This window comes from Bos taurus, chromosome 7 (genome assembly GCF_002263795.3).
Source record: "Bos taurus isolate L1 Dominette 01449 registration number 42190680 breed Hereford chromosome 7, ARS-UCD2.0, whole genome shotgun sequence".
In the NCBI taxonomy this organism is placed as follows: Eukaryota; Metazoa; Chordata; class Mammalia; order Artiodactyla; family Bovidae; genus Bos; species Bos taurus.
Window position 1 is genome coordinate 95,623,636 of NC_037334.1, and position 24,379 is coordinate 95,648,014.

Genomic DNA, 24,379 nt, shown 5'->3' on the forward strand with positions numbered 1-24,379 from the left:
TCAGACTCACGTCCATCGAGTCAGTGATGCCATCTAGCCATCTCATCCTCTGTCGTCCCCTTCTCCTCTTGCCCCCAATCCCTCTCAGCATCAGAGTCTTTTCCAATGAGTTAACTCTTCGCATGAGGTGGCCAAAGTACTGGAGTTTCAGCTTTAGCATAATTCCTTCCAAAGAAATCCCAGGGCTGATCTCCTTCAGAATGGACTGGTTGGATCTCCTTGCAGTCCAAGGGACTCTCAAGAGTCTTCTCCAACACCACAGTTCAAAAGCATCAATTCTTTGGCACTCAGCCTTCTTCACAGTCCAACTTTCACATCCATATATGACCACAGGAAAAAACCATAGCCTTGACTAGACGAACCTTTGTTGGCAAGGTAATGTTTCTGCTTTTGAATATGCTATCTAGGTTTGTCATAACTTTCCTTCCAAAGAAATCTATACTCATTTTTAAAAATGAAAAATGAAAGTTTCTTGCTACTACACTTCTTACCATTTCCCTGCCCTTAGATACAAACATTATCTTACTCTTTATAAAATTAACAAAACCCCTTTTATCTTTTAATAGTATGCTTGTGTTTTCAATTCTTAATTTTTCATTTTGGGAATTATTTTGGAAAGATTCTGGAAGATTAGGGTTCTCCCCTATTTCCATTCTTGTAAAATAGTGTAATTGTAGTTGGATTATTGTTCTGTTCCAGATTTAAATTATTTTACCATGTAAACTCTGTTTATCAATGAACTATGTACTGTAAGAATTACTTTCCCTTTTCTGCATATTTTTGGTATCTTTTTCCTAGAATTAGTGTCTTATTCATATTTTTTTCCTATGTTCTTGTCATAATTATACTCAACTTTTCTCTAATTTATATAAATCTCCTCTCATATTTAAACACTTCCATTTTCTGACGGTATCATCTTAAATTTTTCTATTTAGATATAATTCACATTACATTTTATTAGCTTCAAGTATGACATAATAATTTGATATTTGTATATATTACTAAAGGGTCACAATAAAGCCCAGTTACCATTTGTTGCAACACATAACTGCAATTTTTTTTTCTTGTTTGGTGATGGAGTATTTATTAAACCAAAGTTACAATAATACTATTTCAGGAGAATAGAAACAGAAAAGCACCCTCATCTTCCAAAGTTTGAAGTTACAGAATGATGCCTGAACACAAGCATTTTATTAAGAGATAAATTTGTTTTTAAGTTTCAGTTCAGTTCAGTCGCTTAGTCATGTCCAACTCTTTGCAACCCCATGGACTGAAGGATGCCAGGCTTCCTTGTCCATCACCAACTCCCGGAGTTTACTCAAACTCATGTCCATTGAGTCGCTGATGCCATCCAACCATCTCATCCTCTGTCGTCCCCTTCTCCTCCTGCCCTCAATCTTTCCTAGCATCAGGGTCTTTTCAAAAGAGTCAGCTCTTCGCATCAGGTGGCCAAATTATTGGAGTTTCAGCTTCAACATGAGTCCTTCCAAAGAATATTCAGGACTGATTTCCTTTAGAATTGAATGGTTTGATTTCCATGCAATCCAAGGCACTCTCAAGAGTCTTCTCCAACACCACAGTTCAAAAGCATCAATTCTTCTGTGCTCAGCTTTCTTTATAGTTGAACTCTCACATCCATACATGACCACTGGAAAAACCATAGCCTTGACTAGACAGACCTTTGTTGGCAAAGTACTGTCTCTGCTTTTTCATATGCTGTCTAGGTTGGTCATAACTTTCCTTCCAAGGAGTAAGTGTCTTTTAATTTCATGACTGCCATCACCATCTGCAGTGATTTTGGAGCCCCCAAAAATAAAGTCAGCCAATGTTTTCCCGTCTATTTGCCATGAAGTGATGGGACCAGACACCATGATCTTAGTTTTCTGAATGTTGAGCTTTAAGCCAACTTTTTCACTTTTCCTCTTTCACTTTCATCAAGAGGCTTTTTAGTTCTTCTTCACTTTCTGCCATAAGGGTGGTGTCATCTGTGTATCTGAGGTTATTGATATTTGTCCCAGCACTCTTGATTCCAGCTTGTGCTTCTTCCAACCCAGCATTTCTCATGATGTACTCTGCATATAAGTTAAATGAACAGGGTGACAATATACAGCCTTGATGTACTCCTTTTCCTATTTTGAACCAGTCTGTTGTTCCATGTCCAGTTCTAATTGTTGCTTCCTGATTTCTCAAGAGGCAGCTCAGGTGGTCTGGTATTCCCATCTCTTTTAAGTTTATAGAGAGTAAGAGAGTATTTGGAAGCACCTGATGTGTGTTTGGTGTCTTTTTCTTGCCTGGGAGAACTGGGCTGGAGGCACTCAGAAGGTGTTAGTTAGGAGAAAAGTCAGTAAGTGGGAGGAGCTGATACTTTGGAAGACCAAGGATACACGCATTTCCTGTGAACGGGATGAAGGTAGCCGGGCTTGCCTTGTCTTCAGGTAAACTCTCAGGACCTTCCTCTTAGGCAAGGAGACCCTAGTGGTAGGAGAGTATGAATGTACTTTGGGGTCAAGATCTGGGAGGTACACAAGAGAGCAATTGTAAACTGAATTTTTGCCATATGGAGGCTCCAAGATAGCTGGCTGCCCCTCAAACTGAATTTTTGCCATATGGAGGCTCCAAGATAGCTGGCTGCCCCTCAAATGACTCTGATATTTACTTACGAGTGCCCACCACCCACAACCCATGATCAGATTTCGACAACGCCACAGAGTGTCCAGTGGAGATGGTCACAGTCATAACAAGTTTGCCACACAGAGAACCACTTTGTAAATACTCCTGGAGGAAATACTCAAAAAAGAAGAAGAAGAAAAAAACTCTAGGAGATACAGCCAAAGATATAAGAAATAAATATGAGTAAATAGATATATTAATGTTTATTTGTCCAAAAATTTATCAGGGGGTGAAAGGGAAGAAAACAAAAAGCAAAACAAGAAAACTTCCTAACATTCTACAACTAAAATTCTAGATATTATTAGAATAGAGAAGAGAAATAAAGATGAAAGGGATATAAATGTGTCTTAATATAGCCTCAAAATCTGCAGAGCATCATGACTAAGTAAGGCTTTTTTTGTTTAACCACCAGAAGTATATTTCAATATCAGCAAATTTCAATGAATTAGTTGTATTATTAAAAATAAAAACCATATATTTACATCAAGAGATGTAGGAAAAATATTTGATAATAGCAGTCAGTGAGTGGAGTGAGTATAGTGGGAAGCTGGAAATACAGTAAGAAAGTATCCGCTTCTCTGATGGTTGATGACCTTCCTATAGACAACTCTTGAGTGAATGGCAGAGAATCATCACTTTAAATACAAGTAGAGATGTTTTGTTTTGTCTTAGATCAAGTTCTCTAGAAGCAGAAACTGAGTGTAGAGTTCAGGGGCAAACAACCTTTTGAGGAATGCTCTTCAGAAGTCAGTAAGTTTAAGGATAAGGAAGTGGAAAAGCAGAACAAGGATATGATTTCAGGTAAAAGTCTGGCCTTCGTGGGATATGTGAGGGAGAGGTCTGCCATGTAACCTGTAGTCCTCTCTCAGGGGCTCCTGAGAATATTCTGGGAGCCATTCATCGACCACCTGCACAACGGCTGAGAGACGGGTGTGCGAGCCCCGTAAATGAGATGGAACAGGGTTGGGGGCAGCACCTAGCTTCTGCCACACTGATTTATATCTCAGATTAGCAATTCTAGTTTCTGAACCACAATCCTATTTTACAGCTTCAAGTGATTGTAAGATTTTTCTGTATCCTAAGTGTGCTCAGAAAAGGCATGAGATTGTCCATGTTTCCATCTGGAGCAGAGGAAGATGTCCCCATACTCAAAAGCACAGAGGAGTACAGAATACAGAAACAAAATGGCTTTTTTTTCCCCAGTGGAATGCTATGGATTTATTTCATGTTTTCAAGGCTATTTAATAACATGGAAAACAACATAATATTAAGTGAAACATTGTAGGTAAAACTGTACTGAATGCTTCTCCCAGTAACATCATGTTTCATTGAAGGATATACAATCCCTGGAGGTGGCAGACGCTGGGGTGAAATTGTTCAGAAAATCAGTGGAGATGTGGCAGGTGAAGCTGGAGGCCCTGATTTCGTCAGAAAGCCAGGAGATGGCCAAGGTTTTTGACCAAGTCTTTGAGTACCTGAAACCTCAGATTTGCCTTCCATTGTGGCTCACTTGGGCCCAGTGGAGTGAAGATGCTGGAAAACAAGAAGACACTGAAGCGATCTATAAGAGAGCTATCTTTGGTCTCCCAGGAGCTGGCTCAATCCCTGCAAAGGAAATATATCTGGATTGGGCTTATCAAAGTGGTAGTTACAAAAAGGCCAGAGATGTGTTTAAAAGTTTACAAGAAAACCATCCATTTTCAGTTGATTTTTTCAGGAAGATGATCCAGTTTGAGAAGGAGCAAGAATCCTGTAAGATGGAGAACTTAAGAGAGTATTACGAGAGGGCTTTGAGAGAATTTGGAACAAAATGGCTTTTTATGATTATACCTCATGAGTCCTACATGCTCAATAGGCCACATGTGTGTATACACACATATATCATGCATATATGCATAGGTTTACATATTTTATCATATTTCATACCATACATACAACACATATGCATATCTATATATTTCACCTACTATCTCTTGTTTTATAGCTCAGAGAAGAATATTACATTCTTTCAATGATCTTGAAAGTAGCCACTGCTAACATCACTATTGTACAACACTAAAATCTATGTGGCTATTATTTCTATAGCAGTAGTACAGATGATACTCGTATTTTCTTGTCAGCATTCTACTTCTTTGAAACAGAGAAAGTTGAAAAGAGGGCATTTCTTTTTCTGCCAAAGATCTGGAAACACTTTGTCCCTGGAGTGGACTTCCAGCCAAATGAGGATCTCCATAGGAATGGAAGAAATCACACGCTCTGCTCCAGGGTCCTGTGTTTGCCAGGTCACATTGCTTTACTTTGGATTTCTACCATCTGAGCGAGGGTCAGTCCAAAGGCCTGAGACCCGCTGTGGTGCAGCCGACTGCTACGCGTCGCCAGGGCAATGTGTCCTCTTGTGTCTTTGCCAGGTAAGGATCTGAAGATGAGATGTTTGCATCCCTGGCGCCTCCCATTTTGTGCCAAACCAGGACTGCATTGCAAGAGATCTCCCTGCCAATTTTCCTTTATTAAAAAGATACTCCTTTCCATGCCCAAGAATAACATTATGGAAAAGGATAACCATTTAACTGTGTTTGACCATGGTCCTGAGGAATTCGGCAGGATCCCACAGAGTTCCAAAGTACGCATTTTTTCAATTCACAGGCAAAGGATAAATGATATATCAATGACATGAGAATAGAAAATGTGTAATTCTTTAGAAGGCTTAACAATGTCACCATAGTGCCAAGCATCCGTATTATGACTGTTGTCGTTCACCCTGGCCGTGTACATACATGTATGTAAGTGTGCTTGTGTTACGTTTTGAGCAGTAATAGAATATACTTCTTTGGAATCTGTGAAAGCTGCGCTGCCATTAAGGATTTGGCATTTCATTTTGCTATATGGAAAGATATTTAGCACGTGGTTTGACACCCAGCATTTGGGAGTTCATCCAAGTTCAGTGGTCCTAGACTGTTAACATCGTCTTACAGAGCTTAGATATCCCTGCTAGCACGCAGAATCTCCAGCCACACACTGCACCATTATGTTAAAGCACACCTTTTAGTGCCAGACAACAGGCAAATACTAGTGAAGTTCCAGGTAGAGGCATGTTTATTTGTTTTCTGTGGTTCAGAAACCATTTCCTTTTGCTTGAATAAGACAGTGTCTAAAAGCAATTTCCTTTCTCTTTCCATGGCTCCTTGAAACAGTAAATTACTAAAATGATCAGGCTGCTGGTATGATAGTGAATGAGAGGTGATCTCACATTGGAGGAGGTACTGAACACAGAGAAAATTTGAAAAAGTAATGTAAATCTCTTTTAAGAGACTGAAAGTTGAGATTTTTTTGTTACTGGCGGCTCCTCTGTCATCCGTGATCCACACACACACACTCCTTGGTTCCAATACTGCAGAGTAAAGATGGTGCATCTCAGGATGAAGTTCTGTCTTTTAGCCCATGTCACTGTTCAGAAGAGGGCATGAATATGAACCCCTTTTGGCTTGAGCTAAGACATCCACATTTTCCGCTTTTGAAGAAATATTTCGGGTCTGTAGGCCTTTGGACTGAGACTGAATTACACCACTAGCATTCTGAGTTCCCCAGTTTGCAGATGGCAGGCTGTGGACCTGTTCAGCCTTCATAATCATATGAGACAATTCCTATACTAAATCTCCATGTATACATCCTATTGGTTCTGTTTCTCTGGAGAATATTGCCTAATACAAGGAGGATGTCTAATATCATAGAAAAGAGGAAGGGGTGCTGGATGGGTATGAAGAACAAATGTTCACCTTAGCTTCTCGTCTCTAGCTTCAGCACCAGAATATTTTATTTTATTCTTTGTCAGCTGAGAAGCAAAACACATTTTCTACACTGAGAGAAAAGAATCTCCTGTAGTATAATTTCTGTACAAAATAGGGTAACATTTTATGATGTATGTCTAAATAAGACAAAAGCCTAAATATTAAGCTACACTCCTATTTCCCCAATGAGATGCAAATGTTGTATGAATGCAACCCCTTGGAGTTGTGCAGTGCATAACATTAAAAACCTTACCAAGCATCCCTAGATGCTATCAATGGAAAATTTACCCCAAGTGTCAATCACCCATTGGTATAATACTAGGAAGAGTTTTAATTTTCTATGACTCTTGTGGGTGAATATTCACAATCACTGCAACCTAACCATACATTGTATTTTTTAAAATTTTTTTACATAGCCACCCATCAATGCTTAAGTGAAACCCAACACTTGTCACTGTGAGGTCATCATAACCTTAGGAATATTTACCACATCTGTTCTTTTAAAAATTGCTAATTTTACCAGATTAGTGCTTTCCAACCTTGGCTGTTGCCCCTTAGAATTACCTGAAGGATCTTAAAGAAGAAAAAGGATTCCAAGGTCTCATTGTCTATTGATTTATCAGACTATCTAAGAAGTGGGGCTTACTTGCGGTCCTATTTTTAAAATGTAAGTTTCATCAGATTGACCTCTGCAAGCAATTAAAATTAGCATTGGTTAAAGTCTATGTTGGCTAATTGATCTTCTATTTAAAAAATAGGCAAACACATAGTGTGAGAAATTTCATAAAGACTCAAATATGAAGTGGTGTGTTTTTTTGCCTTATATACAGGCACATATAAGACAGGTTTTCTCAGTTATCTTGGTTGTCTGAAAATGCAAAACTCTGTACATCTCCTTAGTCATGGATACTTAGACACACTCCCAAGAGGAGGCCAAGCTGCCTGTCCTTCCCACCTCCCTGGCATTTTAACTGGCAGGACTTAGGCTGCTGTTTGAACCCTGCGGTTCATCTTTGCTGGTGAACAGTCTTGGTGTCATGTTCATCTTGTCCAGGCTTCAACTTATACTGTTTAACAATTGAATGAAATAGCCTGAGCTCAGCCCTGTCCTAGAACACTCCACTGAAGCTGCCAGTCTTAAATGTGCAGAATTAGCCTTCTCCCAAGCAAGTGCATCTTTCTTGTCCAGGGTCATAAACCCACCAGTGAACCTGTGTCAATTTAACTCAGTTCCTGTCTCAAATGACTTCACAAATGGTCAGTTGCAGAATTTATTTTCATGGTCAGATCAGCATTTTCAGTGACAGAAACCTGATTGCCAAAATATCTGTGTCCCCCACCCCTTCTCTTCAGCCATTGTTTAGGAGATGCCATTTTTCCTCTAATGAGATGTGATGCACCAGTTTAGAGGTAGAATTTGCACTGACTGTGGGGAGCGACGTGAGTCGAGAAGGGTCACTTTCTGCAACTGCTCACTACTAGTTCTAAAAGGCATGAACTTAGTGTTTCACTAAGAAGAAAAGGAAAGAAAGAGCAGGGGGTGGAAATGAAAGCACATTATCCTTACAGAATTGTTTTGGTGTAGTGGATGAAGGGAGGAAAGATAAACTTAATCCACTCATTACCACCAGGGACTGTGTCCTCCCAGAATGACTATTGCCTGGATCGTTGCCTTCCTTCTCATTCTAATCCTAAATTGAATCCTGAGGGATATTCAAACACCCCAAGCCTTTTACAGACTCTAGGGTGCTAATAGTCTCTGCGTGCATGCGTGCTTAGTTGCTTCAGTCGTGTCCGACTCTGTGAGACTCCATGGACTGTAGCCCACCAGGCTCCTCTACCCATGGAAGTCTCCAGGCAAGAAAACTGGAGTGGGTTGCCATGCCCTCCCTCCTTCAGGGGAACTTCTCAACCTAGGGATCGAAAACTCATCTCTTACATCTCCTGCATTGGCAGGTGGGTTCTTTACCACTAGCACCATCTGGGAAGCCCATTTGGGTCTCTAGTTGCCTGCATAGTGCTCCTACAACACCACACTCCTACATGTATCCATGCCTGCATTCTAAGTTGTTTCCATCATATCTGACTCTTTGCAACCCTATGGACTATAGCCCACCAGGTTCCTCTGTCTGTGGGATTCTCCAGGCAAGAATACTGGAGTGGGTTGCCATGCCCTCATCCAGGGGATCTTCCTAAACCAGGGATCAAACCCACATCTTATCTGTCTCCTGCATTTGGCCAGCAGGTTCTTTACCATGGCACCACCTGAGTTAATCTTTTCCCCTGTCGAGGGGGCAGGTGGCTCTGTCCTGGGGCTCCCAAGGATTGCTTCCAAGAAGTCAAGCCTTTCAAGGGAGGCAGTGTAGTGGAATGGAAAGAAGCCAGGCTTGGGAGCCTGATAGATCTGCAGCTTCCTGGTTGTGAGTGGACAAAGTAGTAGAATTAAAATTAATTTAATACTCATTGCATTAAGCTGGGCTACTTTAAAATGGAACTCTCTGTGTTAATATTCGGTAGTAACAGCTCATTCTTTCTTGTTCTAAGATGCTTTAAATACTCTCTAGTCAGTTTTTAGTTACCACAGGAAGTTGGCCTACAGAAATATTTTCTAGGCCTTTTAAGCAATCCTAAGATAGTACCGTTGTCTCAAAGGCCAGGGAGGGTCAATGGATGGATGCTGTGGATAACTCCTATAGTGAAATCTTCCTTCACTTTCCCTCTGGACTCAAAGAACAAATATTAAAAGAATCAACAGAGTATTTTATAAAAGAATGAGCCCCTAAAGTTACAGGCAGGATATGGACTATGTTGTGACTTTGAAAACGCCATGTTTCGCCCTGATAACCAATATCGTTAGCTTTAAACTGTCCTCCGAGCATAAATCCAGGGATTTTTCCTAAGTTTGTTTCTCTGAAAATTTCTGATTTGTCTAAAGTGGGAAAGACTCTTGCATTTTTAAGCAATATTTGTTTATTTGGATGCGCCTGGTCTTTGTTATGGGGTGCGGTGCCTTTTAGTCGCTATGTGGGATATTAGAGTTGTGCGTAAGCTCTTAGTTGCAGTATGTGGGCTCTAGTTCCCTGCTGCCTCTGCTGCTAAGTCGCGTCAGTCGTAATCGACTCTGTGCGACCCCATAGACAGCAGCCCACCAGGCTCCTCCGTCCATGGGATTTTCGGGTAAGGGTACTGGAGTGGGTTGCCATTGCCTTCTCCAGGGGATCTTCCCGACCCAGGGATTGAACCCAGGTCTCCCACATTGCTGCTGCTGCTAAGTTGCTTCTGTCATGTCTGACTCTTAGCGACCCCATGGACTGCAGCCCACCAGGCTCCTCCGTCCATGGGATTTTCGGGCAAGAACACTGGAGTGGGTTGCCATTGCCTTCTCTACAGGATCTTCCCGACCCAGGGACTGAAACCAGGTCTCCCACATTGCAGGCAGACGCTTTGCCCTCTGAGCCACTAGGGAAGCCCCAGAAGTGGGGGCTTGCTGGCAAAAGGGGGAATTCTGTCAGGTACACTCTTTTTCTATTTCCCACCATCTTGACCAGATCTTCTCTCTGTCCATATTCCAATCTCATAATTTGAAAAGAAAAAAGAGAACGTTGTTCCAGTTCATTCTGGCTTGGAATAGGCCCAGTATTTACAAAGAGTCATCTCTATGACAGTATCAAAGTCCTCAATTTCCCTTCCTTATTATATAGAGGAAAATCTCTCCTTTGAGTGGCCCTTTAGACCTGTATTTTTCCAAGGTGTCAGATCGATGTGAAATGAACTCATAAAGAAAGTGGTTGGGAAGAACCAAGAAGCATGCCCTGGAATTCTTTCCTGGGGTGTTAAGGGATTCCATGTAACCTCAGCTATATTTGCATTGGTCCTCTGTTGAATATAGGAATTATAGAAAGCACTTTAGATAAGGAAATGGAAACTTTATATACATCTATTCTAGATTCTAATGAAAGCTCAGACACATCTAATAAAATAAAAACACATTTGTATAGACAGTGGCACTTTTCTAAGAAATTTAAAAAATTCAAATGACTAGGGAATTTGCTAGATTAGTATTTAAAGAGCAGTCGTTTCTGTTGTCTCTTTAAAAGTCATTCTATTTCTGCATTGTTTTATAACCTTAAAATATTTTAAAAAATATTTTCTATAGTGCTAGAAGCAGAAAACCTTTTTTATGGTGAAGTTTTTGAGTAGTAATTCTGCTTTTAATACTTTTAAAAATACTGAAGATAATAAAATGAAAAATAAATAAATTAAACTTAAAATTTTTTCTCTTTTTAAAAAGCTGTTTTGAGTTTCAGATGGGATTTCAGCCTTTCCTATTTTGTGGGAAAGATTTTGGCTTTTAAATTGCACAGCACATCTGTCAAGGGCAAGCAAATCTTGGAAGCATGTTGTCCTAATGCTATAAATTTTCTTATATATCTTCAAATATTTTGGAGAAATTTACAGGAGGCAAAGGACTGTTTTTTTTTTCTTCTTCCCCTTTTGGGAAGTAAAAAGTACTGTTGAACACAGAGTTTCATAATAATTGCATAATTATTTTTGTTTTCTTACCAATGCCAGCATGCTACTGGTAAAGTACAACAGTACTTAAAAGAATTCATCTGAGAGCTGAATTCTAACCACTTAAAAAATATTTCCTGCAGCCTTCTCTCTGCTTTGCAAAAAGCTATTTCAGAATTTTCTGAGCAGTGACACAGCTGCACAGAATGATCCGATAAAATAGAAATTATATAACTCCAAAGTCAATGTAATAAAATAATAAACTTCTCCATTGTTTTAGAACCTTAAAATATGTGTGTGTGTATGTGTGTGTGAGATGCCTCATTTTCCAAAAACCTGGGAAACTTTGGGCATATGACTAAGTTACAAGGACAAGTAAAGTACTATATGTACATGGAGTCATGAAGCAAAATTATGTAGCAAATTCCATTTGTGTGGCTTAGGAAGTGTTGAATTCCCTTGCCTTGGTTTTTCTATTAAAAACACAGATAAAGAGGTGATTGGCTATTAAGGACAAACATTCAAAGTTCTCAGAGTTGAGCTTTCCTTCTGAATTTGCAACTAAATGAGAAGGCAGAAATATGGGAGGTAAGGAATACATTGTAGAATGAAGGCCACTGAGGTTTCCTTTGAGGTGAACTGGTTAATGAGCAGACCATTTCCCTTACAGGTGATTTGAGCTGTTTTGCAGTCAGTACCTGGGACTGCAAAGCCCATGTGTGGGAAGGAATTTTTCAAGTGTCACATTTCTTATTTATTTATTTTTATTTACTTGCCTATGTCAGGTCAGATGTTAGTTGTGGCAGCAAGTAGGATCTTCACTGCAGCCTGAGGGCTTCTCTCTAGTGGCCTGAGTTGCAGCATGTGGTCAAGTGTTACATTCTATTTTTGCTGCTGCTATGCCACATTGCTTAATTGTAGAGATATATATGTATTTCATATATATATATATTTATCTACAAATGCATGTAAATAAATAAATAATATCTTAGTGTATGGTCGGGCATAGTGGGTACCAGTTAGGATTGATCATGATTTTCTTCTCCTTCTGTGTTGTACATATGATATATTTACAATGTTTCTATTGTAAATATTTTCCTCAGTGTATTTGAAATTTGCTTCTGTTCAAAGAAGGAGACCACTGTACTGGAGACAGTGTGCTTAGTGGAATGAAAATAGGTTTTTGAGTCAGGAATTCCAACCTGGCTTTAATAAATATCCTTGGATAAGTTATTTAAACTTTCTGACTCTCAGATTTCTCATCTGAAAATTGGAAATAATAATGCACAATTCTCAGTTTTGTCGGGAGACAAATGAGATGAAAAAAGATGCCTAGTGTGGTTCTTGGCATACAAATGATTTATTTTATAATTTCTGTTTTTAATAGAGGCAAAACTCTGCTATCTACTTTCATTTAAAACTTTCTTTGAAGATTTTTTGAAAAATTGAGTTGACTAAATGGCGTGATCAAAATGGGTTAAGTTACCCAATTTTTTTTTTTAATGTATATAGCATTAGGGATTTTTTTCCATCTCTCAAGCATTGGTTTCATTTTTATCAGAATGCTTGGTATTTTAGACATGTGTGAAATAAATATAAGCTACATTTTTTTCTGCATCTTCATTTTAGCTCGTGCCTTCATTGTGCTGTTTGAGGTTCTGCCCACCTTTCCAGGGTTAGATACAGGTTTGGGGGGCTTATACAATACCAGGACACAGGGATGGGGGTAGACAGATCCTCCCTTAGTTTTTGGTAAACACCAGTCACTGCTGGAAATTCTTGGACAAAGATCGGGAAAAACGCCCTTCTCCGTGCCAAGTCCTAAGTTAGTTGGATGTTTTCATAGAGCAATAAGTGAAAGTTTCAGGGTTTTAAGAAACAGACATTAATCTGAAGAGATTTTATAGCAATTCCCCTTGTGTTTTCCATTCAAAATAATATTAAATAAAAATCAGGTATTATCCATGCTGGTTTCTCAATGCTTTACTCATGAGGTTTCACTTTTATTTCTTTCGTCTAAGCCAAAAACCTGAAGCTTCCCATATGCACCTGATGCCTTCTATTCAGAAGACAGACCGAAGAAATTTATTCAGAGTCAAGTTCAAAGAGTGCAACCTAACCCATTGTTTCCTTTTGAAAATGAGGTGAACTGCCTGCCTTTTTTATATCTGAGATGACTGACAGGGATGACATTTAATTAGAATGTTTTCTTTTTCATCTGAGGCAAGCCTCTTTTATTCCCTAGTGGAAATATCACAAAGCAGCAAGCTGTAGTAGCCAGCCTCCAAGATGGTTCCTAATGAGCCATGTCGTGTCATATTTTTCAACTTGGATAATCCTCTACCGCAATCAGTAGCTTGACCTGTGTAACCGACGGGATCCTAGAGTAAATGACAAGCGTGCAGCTTCTGAAGCCTGGTCAGAAAAGCCACATTGCGGTTTCTGCCTTGTCGGCTCTCAGGTCTCTCTCTTGAGGGAAGCCAGCTTCCTCACTTTGGAAGAATCCTCAAGCAGCTCTGTGGGGACTAGTTAGGCCCTCCTGCCAAGAGCCAAGGTGAACTTGCTAGTCTTGTGAGTGAGCCGTTTGGAAGGAGATCTTTCAGACTCGGTTCAGCTGTTAGATGAGTATAGTTGCAGCTGACATTTTGAGTCATGAGAGAGCCTGAGCCAAAAATGACAGAGTTGGGTCACTCTCAAATTTGTGACCAACAGAAGCTGTATGAGATAATACTGAGTCATTGTAATTTAAGCCATTACATTTTGGAGTAATTTGTTACTCAGCAATAGATAACTAATACACGCAGTGTGTTAGTATAGTAAAATGTTTTGTATCTGAATGGATATGAAGACTTTGTTGATAGTCCCTGAATTCTTTCCTGTCCCTTTGTAAAATATATACACTATCTGTTGCAAATGAATGGCTCAAGTTTTGTGGTCCTGCACTCTCTGAACAGTAGTCCATATCTGTCAAGCCCATTATTTCCCCCCAGAAGAGAGCGCGTATCAAATGACTAAAAGTTTTAGTCAGTTGAGGCAAGATAGTTCAAAATTATCCTGTTTGTATCCACATGTCTCTCTCAATTCCTCCAAGTACCACTTTGGGTAGAAGTGGGTAAGTGGGACTCAGGAGACTTTTACCTGTTTCTGTGTGGGGGTGGGAATAAGTATGGGGGATTCTGAACTTTCTGGGTTCTCATCTACTTAGGTCCACCATTGTGTTGCTTTATTGCCAAGTCATGTGATAGTGTCATCCTTATAGAACCTTCCAAAATCTCCACTCTCATCATGAACTAGGGGACTCATTTCTGTTTTTATCTGTGTGTGTAAATGTGTGTGTGTGTGTGTGTGTGGTGGGGGTGAATGGAGGTGATAAGTGTTACATCTTCCTGTTTCTTTCAAATATTTTTCTCTATCCCAGATATTTTCTATTTAAATTTTTAAACATTTGAAAACAAAAGTCAGAAAGACTCTCAGATTTTTTCTGCTTTTTGCCTTTATTTCAATACCCCTCTTAGGCATCCTCTTTCTTTGAATGAAGTGAAGGAAAGAAGGGAACACTGGGAGAAAAAAAGAAAAATATCAATAATTCAAAAATATCCCAACATATTTAAAATAAAGCAGGAATTTCAAGTTTCCTCTGGATATTACCTTAAAATTATATGTGAATAAAAGTTATCTGAAGGTGGGAATATACATTAAGAGTGAAATTTAAGGAAAGCTTAGAGAGTTCTGTGGGTCCTAGGTGTTCTTGAAAACTTGAAATATCTATTCTTAGGACTCTTCAAATAAAAAGTTTTGTAATAGTCTAATTTAGATACATTTTTAATATCACAATAACTATTGAATTCTTTTAAATATACCACAACTTCAGGCAAGTTAGTTCTCAGTGCTGTCTGTTAACTAGGCAGGCTAGTGATCTTACTCAGAAGTATCATCTAGAGAGCTGCTAAAAATGCTCAAGCTCCACCCCAGTGACTCTGATTCAAACTAAATTGCCTCCATTTCATTTAAGGGTGTGGTCATTTTTATTCCTCAAGATACTTATTTACCTATTGACTAATAGGTTAATGTTCTCGCAAGATGATTGTGTTGAGTTTAGAATTAATAATAAAGGTAGGAGAAAATGATGCCTATTAATTGGGAGAATTTTTCCTTTTAGTAGTTTGTCTAGCACTAAACAATTCACAAAGTACTGTCATAAGTCAACACAGAGGAAGCGAAGTCAAGGGGTGAGAGACACACAGGGTTCTGATGATCTGAGCAGTTCACCCGAAGCCAGGATACTCCTGGACTGTTCAGTTACAGGAAAAAGGAAGTTTCTTTTTTTGACTAAGCCAGTTTGAGTCAGGTGGTTTGACATCTCTTACTGAGACTCTATGGGTACAATTCTCTACAAATGGTTGTTAAATGCTTGAGTGAAAGATTCAAGTGTGCGTGGAGGGAGGAGAGCCAATAGTAGCCAACTCCTCATGACATTTTCCTTTGTCTGGGAGACATCTCTGCCATGCTGCCCAGTTCCAGTGGCCACTGGTCACGTGGAATGTATAGGCATATCATCTCAATTTATTGTTCTTCCCTTTATTGCATGCACTTCACAGATACTACGTTTTGCACAAACTCAAGATGATGGTTGGCAATTTTTTTTTTTTTTTAAGCAATAAAGGTGTAGTGGTAAGTGCAGGAGATGCAAGAGATGTGGGTTCAATCCCTAGGTTGGGAAGATCCTCTGGAGGAGGAAATGGCAATCCATTCCAGTATTCTTGGTTGGAAAATCTCATAGAAGAACCTTGAGGGCTATAGTCCTTGGGGTTGCCAAGAGTCAGACACAACTGAGCACACACACACATTTGTTAAATTAAGGTGTGCATGTTTTTTTTTTAAAGATCTAATGCTGTTGCACACTTAAAAGACTACAGTATAGTGTAAACATAACTATTGTAGGCATGAGGATACCCCCCAAAATTCATATGACTTGCTTTACGGCAATATTCATTTTACTGCAGTGGTCTGGAACCGAACCTCTCCAAGGTATGCCTGTCACATGAATGTTGTTCCCCAGAGGTGCGCAGAAATGTAGCCTTGCGGGAAGGTGACTGTGGTATAAGAGAGAGCATCTGTGGGTTCTTAGTTCTTGAACATGTAGTCCCTGGAGTCCCATTTTCTCAAAGCGAGCAGGCCCAGTTCTGTAGATTCCCAGGTATAATGGATCCAGTACTCTTCACTAGTTCCATTCAGTTGTTTCTTCTTCTTCCAGAAAACTCCAGAAGCATATAATTTGGCTATGCTGTTATGACCAACCTAGACAGCATATGAAAAAGCAGAGACATTGCTTTGCCAACAAAGGTCCGTCTAGTCAAGGCTATGGTTTTTCCAGTGGTCATGCATGGATATGAGAGTGGAATTATAAAGAAAGCTGAGTGCCGAAGAATTGATGCTTTTGAACTGTGGTGTTGGATAAGACTCTTGGGGGTCCCTTGGACTGCAAGGAGATCCAACCAGTCCATCCTAAAGGAAATCAGTCCTGAATACTCACTGGAAGGACTGATGCTGAAGCTGAAAGTCCAGTACTTTGGCCACCTGATGCAAAGAACTGACTCCTTGGAAAAGACCTGATGCTGGGAAAGATTGAAGGTGGGAGGAGAAGGGGACAACAGAGGATGAGATGGTTGGGTGGTATTACCAACTCAATGGACATGAGTTTGAGTAAACTCCGGGAATTGGTGATGGACAGGGAGGCCTGTCGTGCTGCAGTCCATGGGGTTGAAAGAGTTGGACACAACTGAGCGACTGAACTGAACTGAACTGAAATAGTATTTAGAATATGTGTATTTCTGAAGCTTAGGCATCATTACCACCTACTTGATGCATAATTTAAGTAAATGTCAGATTATTTTTATTTTAAGTTTCATTCTATTAAAATACTCTTTTTATTGAATCAATTCATAGTGACTCAGGATTCATACTGTACTGTTCCCAGAAATGTTCAATTGGCTACAACTTAAAAAAATTGGGGAATTCTTGCTTTATATCCATGCTTGACTTGGGTTAAGTCTTTTCTGTTTTGGAGGGGTTGTTCTGTTTTGTTTCATTTCTGTATCTTGCTCCTTTGTGTACTTACTGAGTGGTTTGAAGAGACACAGGGAAGAAATCTGGGAGAAGAAAACTGGCCTCTTATTACAGTTTAAAATTTAGCAGTGTTTTTCCTCAACATAACTCACTTCAGAAGTTTTCTCCTGGAATTCTGCAAACCTTCTTACTTTTGGTTTTAAAGGGAATGCTTTTGTTTGACTAGTATTGATCCAGTTGAACCAGTTCTCGTCCCAGTGCCCAGGAAGTTGAAAAATATGATTTCTTTTTCCCTATTTCCAGAGAATGAGCACATTTTGCTATGCACAAAAGGAAATTGCCAGTCTGAAAATTTCCCTTTGTGGTGTCTAATGGAGTAATCCAGGCAAGCAATTTTTGTGGGGTCTGAAAATACTTCATCTTGTAATACTTTTGCAAGTGGCCTGTATAAGCAATATGTTCTGTACATTTTACAATGAAAAATTGAAGTCATCTGCCAAGATTGTTAGCTTTTCATTGAACATTTCTAGTCACCAAGTTTTGGAAGGGTCATTCTACTCTACATGGTAGGGGAAGGTACCTACTTCTGCCTTGTGGCCAGCATAGATACCATCTCTCCTGGACTTAATCTTCATTGAAATGTCCCATCTCCTTACCATTGCCCCAAGTTTCCAGAAACAGGAGAGCCAGGAATAAAATATTTGTCTTCTCGTGACATTTTGCCAAAGGCTGCTGGACGCATGAGCATCTCCAGAGGAGAGCTTCATCAGTTAATAGGGAAACGTTCATCAATGCTACCTTTTTTTATTTGTGAAACACTCACTACAAAATGATAAGGTAGTTCTCTAAGTCTGTTTCTATGGTGAATACTGAAGTAAGCAAGCTATAGATAGAACTTTCAAATAAGAGATTCAACTGCACAAATGAATAGAACTTCCTTTTAAGGAAGAAAAAGAATTGTCATCTTGAATAGCCAGATTGAACATAGTGGTGCTTTTTAAACCTCTCTTTTGAATTCTATGCCCCCACCACCCATGATACTGTAGTAAAACTGAACTACTGCTTTTGTGTGTGAGCAGGATAACCTGGTTTTGGAAGGGGCATGCTGGACTTTGGTCCATGTCACAATACTTAGGGAGCAATGGAAAAGTCTGGGGACATTATGCTCTTGGTGTGATTCAGTTCATTCATATGAGATTTGATAATGACATTGACAATGGGAAAGAAAATTATCTTCTTATTAATTTAAAGACAAGACTTCTAGTTTCCAAAGTGAAACAGGAATACTATAGAAGCCCAGAAGAAATTTGGAACCAGTAATAAAGGGTTAGTCCTTTGTCAGGATGCTTCAACAATTTTAGTTCAGTTCAGTCGCTAACTCTTTGTGACCCCGTGGACTGCAGCAGGCCAGGCCTCCCTGTCCATCACCAACTCCCGGAGTTTACTCAAACTCATGTCCATCGAGTTGGTGATGCCATCCAACCATCTGTAAAAATTTATCTCTGAATATCTTAGTCTTGGAAACCAAAATGTGCCAATATGAAGAAAAGAGATTAATTCAGCTAAGGGGCATTACTTTCAGACTATAAAACTAGGGATTTTATTTTGTAATTGCTCTTACTTGCCAAACGTAATGGGAATTGGGGAAAAAACAAAAAACAAAAAAAACACCATAAAATCAGAGCAACAGAAAAAGTCCTATAAAGCAGATTTTAGTTTTAAAATATTGAAAGTGAAAAATATACAAAAATGTGTGCAGTGAGATATCTAACTTTATGTTAGAGTAAGACATATTATTGATGCACATTCATGGTAAAATTATGGAAAGGCTGTGAGTGTTACAGTGTGCGCATGCTCAGTCACCTCCGACGCTTTGTGACTCCGTGAACTGTAGCCCGCCAGGCTCTCTGTCCATGACATTGCTTTTAGGCAAGAATACTGTAGTACGTTGCCATTTCCTCCTCCAGGGGATCTTCGCGACCCAGGGAGCAAACCCATGTCTCCTGTGTCTCCTGCATTGGCAGGCAAACTCTTTACCATGGGACCACCTGGGAAGCCCTAACAGTGGTTATGTCTAAATAATGATATTATGGAGGATTTTAAACCTCTTTTTTGTATACAAATTTTCTGCCATGAGCAGTTGTTACTTTTACAACTAGAGGGAAAGTAAATGCTATAAAATAGCTAAAGTTTTATACAGCTTTTTAAAATAGTACTTTTTACATAAGAACTGTATTGTTTCAAGGGTAAAATCACCCAACATACAAAATTCAAGCTGGATTACAGATTCTTTATTACACTATTTCCTTCTATAGGGTTTGCTACATTTTCTGGTTTGGGTAAATCCTCTTTTATTGCTCCACACCCAAGTTTTCCACTAGAAAAAAATACAATATCTTTGCTTTTGCTGGTACTTTTCACTCTTCTTTCTGAAAATTGCTGTCTTCAAGTCCCTTTAAAATGTGCCCCAAAGCTATCTTCCTTCAGGAGTTCTTTTCTGATTCTACCTATCTCAGTTTGATTGTTTTTTTTATGAAAATCTTTGGCTCTTATGTGTTTAATTTTTAAGGTAACTTCATGGTTATTGTTATGTTGTTTTATAATTCTTCATCCTGTTTGTTTATTGCTTTATCATCTTTTCATATGATTTTCTACTGAAGCATCATTCTGTATCTATAGGATAAATACTCAGAGTACAGAGGCCAGAGCTTTGTGATTTTTGTTTTCTATTAAACAACTGAAAGAGTGAATCTATACTAATTAAGTGGCTGAAAATATGTAGTAACAGATGAACTGAGAATCCTGTGAGAAAAACTGAGCAAAGGTATTTTGATCAGCTTCTAAACTCTTGGCTGTTGGTTGAATCCAGTCTCTCCTGCGAATATCTGCTCAGCTGTGTTGATTACATCCAAACTATTGCAATACTGTGGGTTTGGAGGCCATGATATATTGGCTCTCTGCTTCTCATTTTTTATCATAGACTGACTGGTTTGCAGAGGCAGGAACCTGGAACGTTGGCCCAACTTCAGATGTCATGATGGCTTGCTGACCACCTTCTGAGGGTTCTTACACCCTAATTAATAATTTTCTATTGCTCCTCTATATTAGATAGCATTTGGTAATTGGATATTGTGTTCTTCTGAATTATTTTTATGTCTTCCCATGTCAGCTGTAGACTCAGAGTCATAGGGTTAGAGGATATTTTCACTGTGAACAATGACTTATGGTCTCTTAGAAAGTCTTGTAATACATAGGTTGGAAGTTAGCTCTTTTTTTTTTTTTTTGCTATTATTTAAGAACCTCTCTCTTTTGTAATAGATCCTTTACTCACTGAAATGTGGCATTTGACAAAGGGTCAGTGTCAGCCAGAAAGTTTTCAGCAGTGAGTTAATATGGTGCTGGTTGCTTGTCCTCTCCCAGAATGTTAGTTTTGAAAGAGAAATTCAGGTAACAGTTGCTCTATACAAAAGAATAATCTGAGGGGGAAAATTGGGTGTTGGGGAGGGAAGTTACCTAATAGATAATTTCTTATTTCTACCCTGATTGAAATTAAAAGATGCTTACTCCTTGGAAGGAAAGTTATGACCAACCTAGATAGCATATTAAAAAGCAGAGACATTACTTTGCTAATAAAGGTCCGTCTAGTCAAGGCTATGGTTTTTCCAGTGGTCATGTATGGATGTGAGAGTTGGACTGTGAAGAAAGCTGAGTGCTGAAGAATTGATGCTTTTGAACTGTGGTGTTGGAGATGACTCTTGAGAGTCCCTTGGACTGCCAGGAGATCTAACCAGTCCATCCTAAAGGAGATCAGCCCTGGGTGTTCATCGGAAGGAAACTCCAATACTTTGGCCACCTCATGCAAAGAGTTGACTCATTGGAAAAGACCCTGATGCTGGGAGGGATTGGGGGCAGGAGGAGAAGGGGATGACAGAGGATGAGATGGCTGGATGGCATCACTGACTCGATGGACATGAGTTTGGGCAAACTCCGGGAGTTGGTGATGGACAGGGAGGCCTGGCGTGCTGCAATTCGTGGGGTCGCAAAGAGTTGGACACGACTGAGTGACTGAACTGAACTGAAGGTTTTTCTCCATGTCAAGGCAGATGTATGCATGTTTGTGTCTCATGGGTCTGCTGCCACCGTGGCATTCTTCTGGTGGTCAGGGAGCTCCTGTATAATGCCTACGTTTCCCTGATCCAGCAGAGGATTTTGACATGAAACATGGTTCTTGGGGTGGCAGTTTGCAGGAGCCACATCAGCTGGCAGCATATTTCTTACCCTCTCTTCAAGTCCTGCATTTGACTAAGCAGGAAGATAATTCGGAGCAGTGGGAATTGGAAAAGTGTGCTTTGCTTGTAACAGAGGAGCCAAGGATGGACCAGGCTCAGGTGGTCTGAAATAGCTGTCTTGCTTCCATTTCATTTTATTCTGTCTTCTCTTTTTCTTGGGTAGTGATACAGCTATGCCTGTCTTCCAAGGTCTCAAAATCCTAGTAGCCACAGGAAGACATTTCTTCTCAGCTCACTGTATCTCATGTCATTGACAGCACTGGAAACAGTTTTCAAATATAAAGCTCATGAGCAAGTTAGAATTGACTGGAGCTCATCGCCTATGGTCCTTTCTGCAGCGAGTGTGCTTGTGCCCTCAGAGAACAGAAAGACGTGGAGGCATCTGACTCTCGTACCTCTGACTCCGGCAGACTCCTGTCTGAGCACAGCTTACAGCTGCCTTGTCGCCCCGTGCTATCTGCTGGACAGGCAATAGAAATCTGACTACACTTTAAACTTACGTTTGCTGGCTGACTCTAGGCCCACTGAAATATTTTTATACTTCTTCTTTAGATATTTTTGGAAGCCAGGATTCTCTGTATTATCCTTGACATAAAACTTGCAAGTGATATTTGCAAAGAAAGGATGGAAGCAATCCGCAGTGTTGGGGCCTGGCCTTAGAATGATGCCTTTCTCTTCTTTGGCTCTAAATCCAATCCATCTAGTTGCTGCTTGGTGAGAACTGATTGCATCAAAGTAATGCAGGCTCTTCTTGCCAGGCACTTCAGTCCATTCACCTTTGTTTCAAATTGCTATTTGGCAGGTTTTGTTTCTCATTGTCTAACATGGGATAAATGTAACTTGTCACCTAGATGGCAGAGACACGTTTATGCACAAGGATGTGTGACTTCCATTCCCATCCCGTCCCAAAGTAATTGTACCAACTTCAGTGGACTGTTGTGAAGACCATAGAAGTTAGTATAAGCCAGTGCTTAGGACAGAGCCTGACATGTGGTTAGCTATTATTATTAATTCATTTTATAATTTAGGAATATTAATGTCACTCTCCAGTATCTGAGGACAAATCCAAACAGACTTCTGGAAACTACTGGCTATGAATTGAATTATGAGGGTCTTTAATCTGTAAATTAATGTTTAGGACTTGAAAAATTATAATTAGTACGAAAGTTATAATGCCAAAGTTTTAAATAATGGGTCCAGATATTAACTTCTTTAAGCAGTTTCAGTAAGGGGGAAGATTGATGAAAACTACAAAGCTCTCAGGACCTTAAGTGAGGTACATGTGTGTGTGTGTATGTCAAAGATTAAAGACAGAGCAGAGAAATTCTCTATTTATAGGAAGGCCTATTCATTTGTTAATTGATTCAGTACCTGGGATCAAAATCAACAGGGCACCAAAAGAGAAGGCAGGGTAAAAAGACTGAAATATTCTAGCAAATTCACTTTGAGGTGGTGGCTTCCAGTAGCTAATTGAAATGATTGGGAGAGCGAATCGCAGTGCTAGGAGACATCAAAATGTTCTACTCTTTGGTGAAATTGTGTTCCACGCCTCATGTTGGCTGTGGCCCTCTTGCCTGCTCCACCACACATTGCCTTCTGCTCTGTTGGAGCTTGCACAACTCATAAGAGCCCTACTACCAGAGTCACTGGGTGGAAAAAGAAAGTGAAAGTGAAGTCGCTCAGTCCTGTCCGACTCTTTGTGACCCCATGGACTGTAGCTCGTCAGGCTCCTCCATCCATGGGATTTTTCCAGGCAAGAAAACTGGAGTGTGTTGCCATTTCCTTCTCCAGAGTATATTCCTGACCCAGGGATCGAACCAGGGTCTCCCACATTGCAGGCAGACGCTTTACCATCTGACAGGGAAGTCACTGGGTGGAAGACCAGGGTAATATAAATGATAAATGATGTAAAGTCATATTTATAACCAGCAGCTCACAAATGCATCCACAGCACCACAAGTCAAAATTTTGCCTCAATAAGATTCTGCTTTATAACTTCCGTGCTACAGGGATTTTAAGGTTAATTTTCTCCCTGCCTCTCATTTGATGAGTACATGGTTGTAAACTTAGTGCCGGATGCCTCCTGACCGGCCTCAGATGTTGCCAGAGGATATTAGTCTAAAGGTTACTCCTTCATTGTATTTGTCAATACTGATTAGTTTTTTTCTGCTCCTTTGATGAGCATTTTATGGATTTAGATTAGCTATTTATAAAAGAAGCATGGCCCAGTGCACTGGAGGAACACCTCAGGAACTAACAAAACAGAGGAGATAAGAAACCTGTTTTGGAAGGGACAGGTTGGCTGCCCTGGTGAATTAGTTTGGATTTTGTGCTTGAGACTTGTTTTTGTCAATGCTCTTACTAAGTAAGCAAAAGGACTGGTGCAGAGAAACAGTAGTAAAATAATTCTTTCCATGTTTCCCCTCTATGGTACTCCGAACTACTTCATGAAATGAAGACGTGCTTAAAATACATGACTTACTCAGGCTACCACTGTATGAATATCCTCAAGTAGTCCCTTTTTTGCTGTTTTAATCCCTCTAAGCTATAGGTTCAGTTGGAGTTCCTCCTCTTAACCATAAAACAGAAAATGATGTAAATGACTATATCCTCTGTCCCTTCAAAGATGCATTGGAGGGAAGTTTGTTCATTACATACAGTGGGTACCATAGCCAGTAGGGCTTAATTCTCTCAAAATTATCTAAATTTCACTAAGAGACATTCATGTCTACTTGAATGTTGGATAAGAATTATAGGATACAACTAATGGTCAATAAAAGACTAAAGATCAAAAGCCTTCGGAGCTGGAAATAGTCAAACAAAAATTCAAGATAATGCCTCCGTCAACTCCCAAAGTTTTTTTGTTGTTTGTTTCTTTTAGATATACAAATTAATTTGGTTGTTGTTTATTACAGATGGTAAAAATTCACATTTTTTTTAGGTGTAAAGTTTGAGGAATTTTGACAAACTTATGCAATCATGTGCATGCTTAGTTGCTGAGCTGTGTTTGACTCTTTGCTACCCAATGGACTGTAACCCACCAGCTCCTCTGTCTAT

The 24,379-nt window shown here is 39.6% G+C and overlaps 1 long non-coding RNA gene across 1 annotated transcript in view; it reads left to right on the forward strand.

Annotated features, from left to right (window-relative positions):
* Positions 1 to 24,379, forward strand: part of LOC107132664 (uncharacterized) — a 400,010-nt gene that overhangs the window by 337,030 nt on the left and 38,601 nt on the right. The window contains exon 10 of the long non-coding RNA XR_009495406.1: positions 1 to 24,379. This exon is cut by the window's left edge and continues 21,804 nt beyond it; it is cut by the window's right edge and continues 26,775 nt beyond it. This is a non-coding gene — a long non-coding RNA (uncharacterized lncRNA).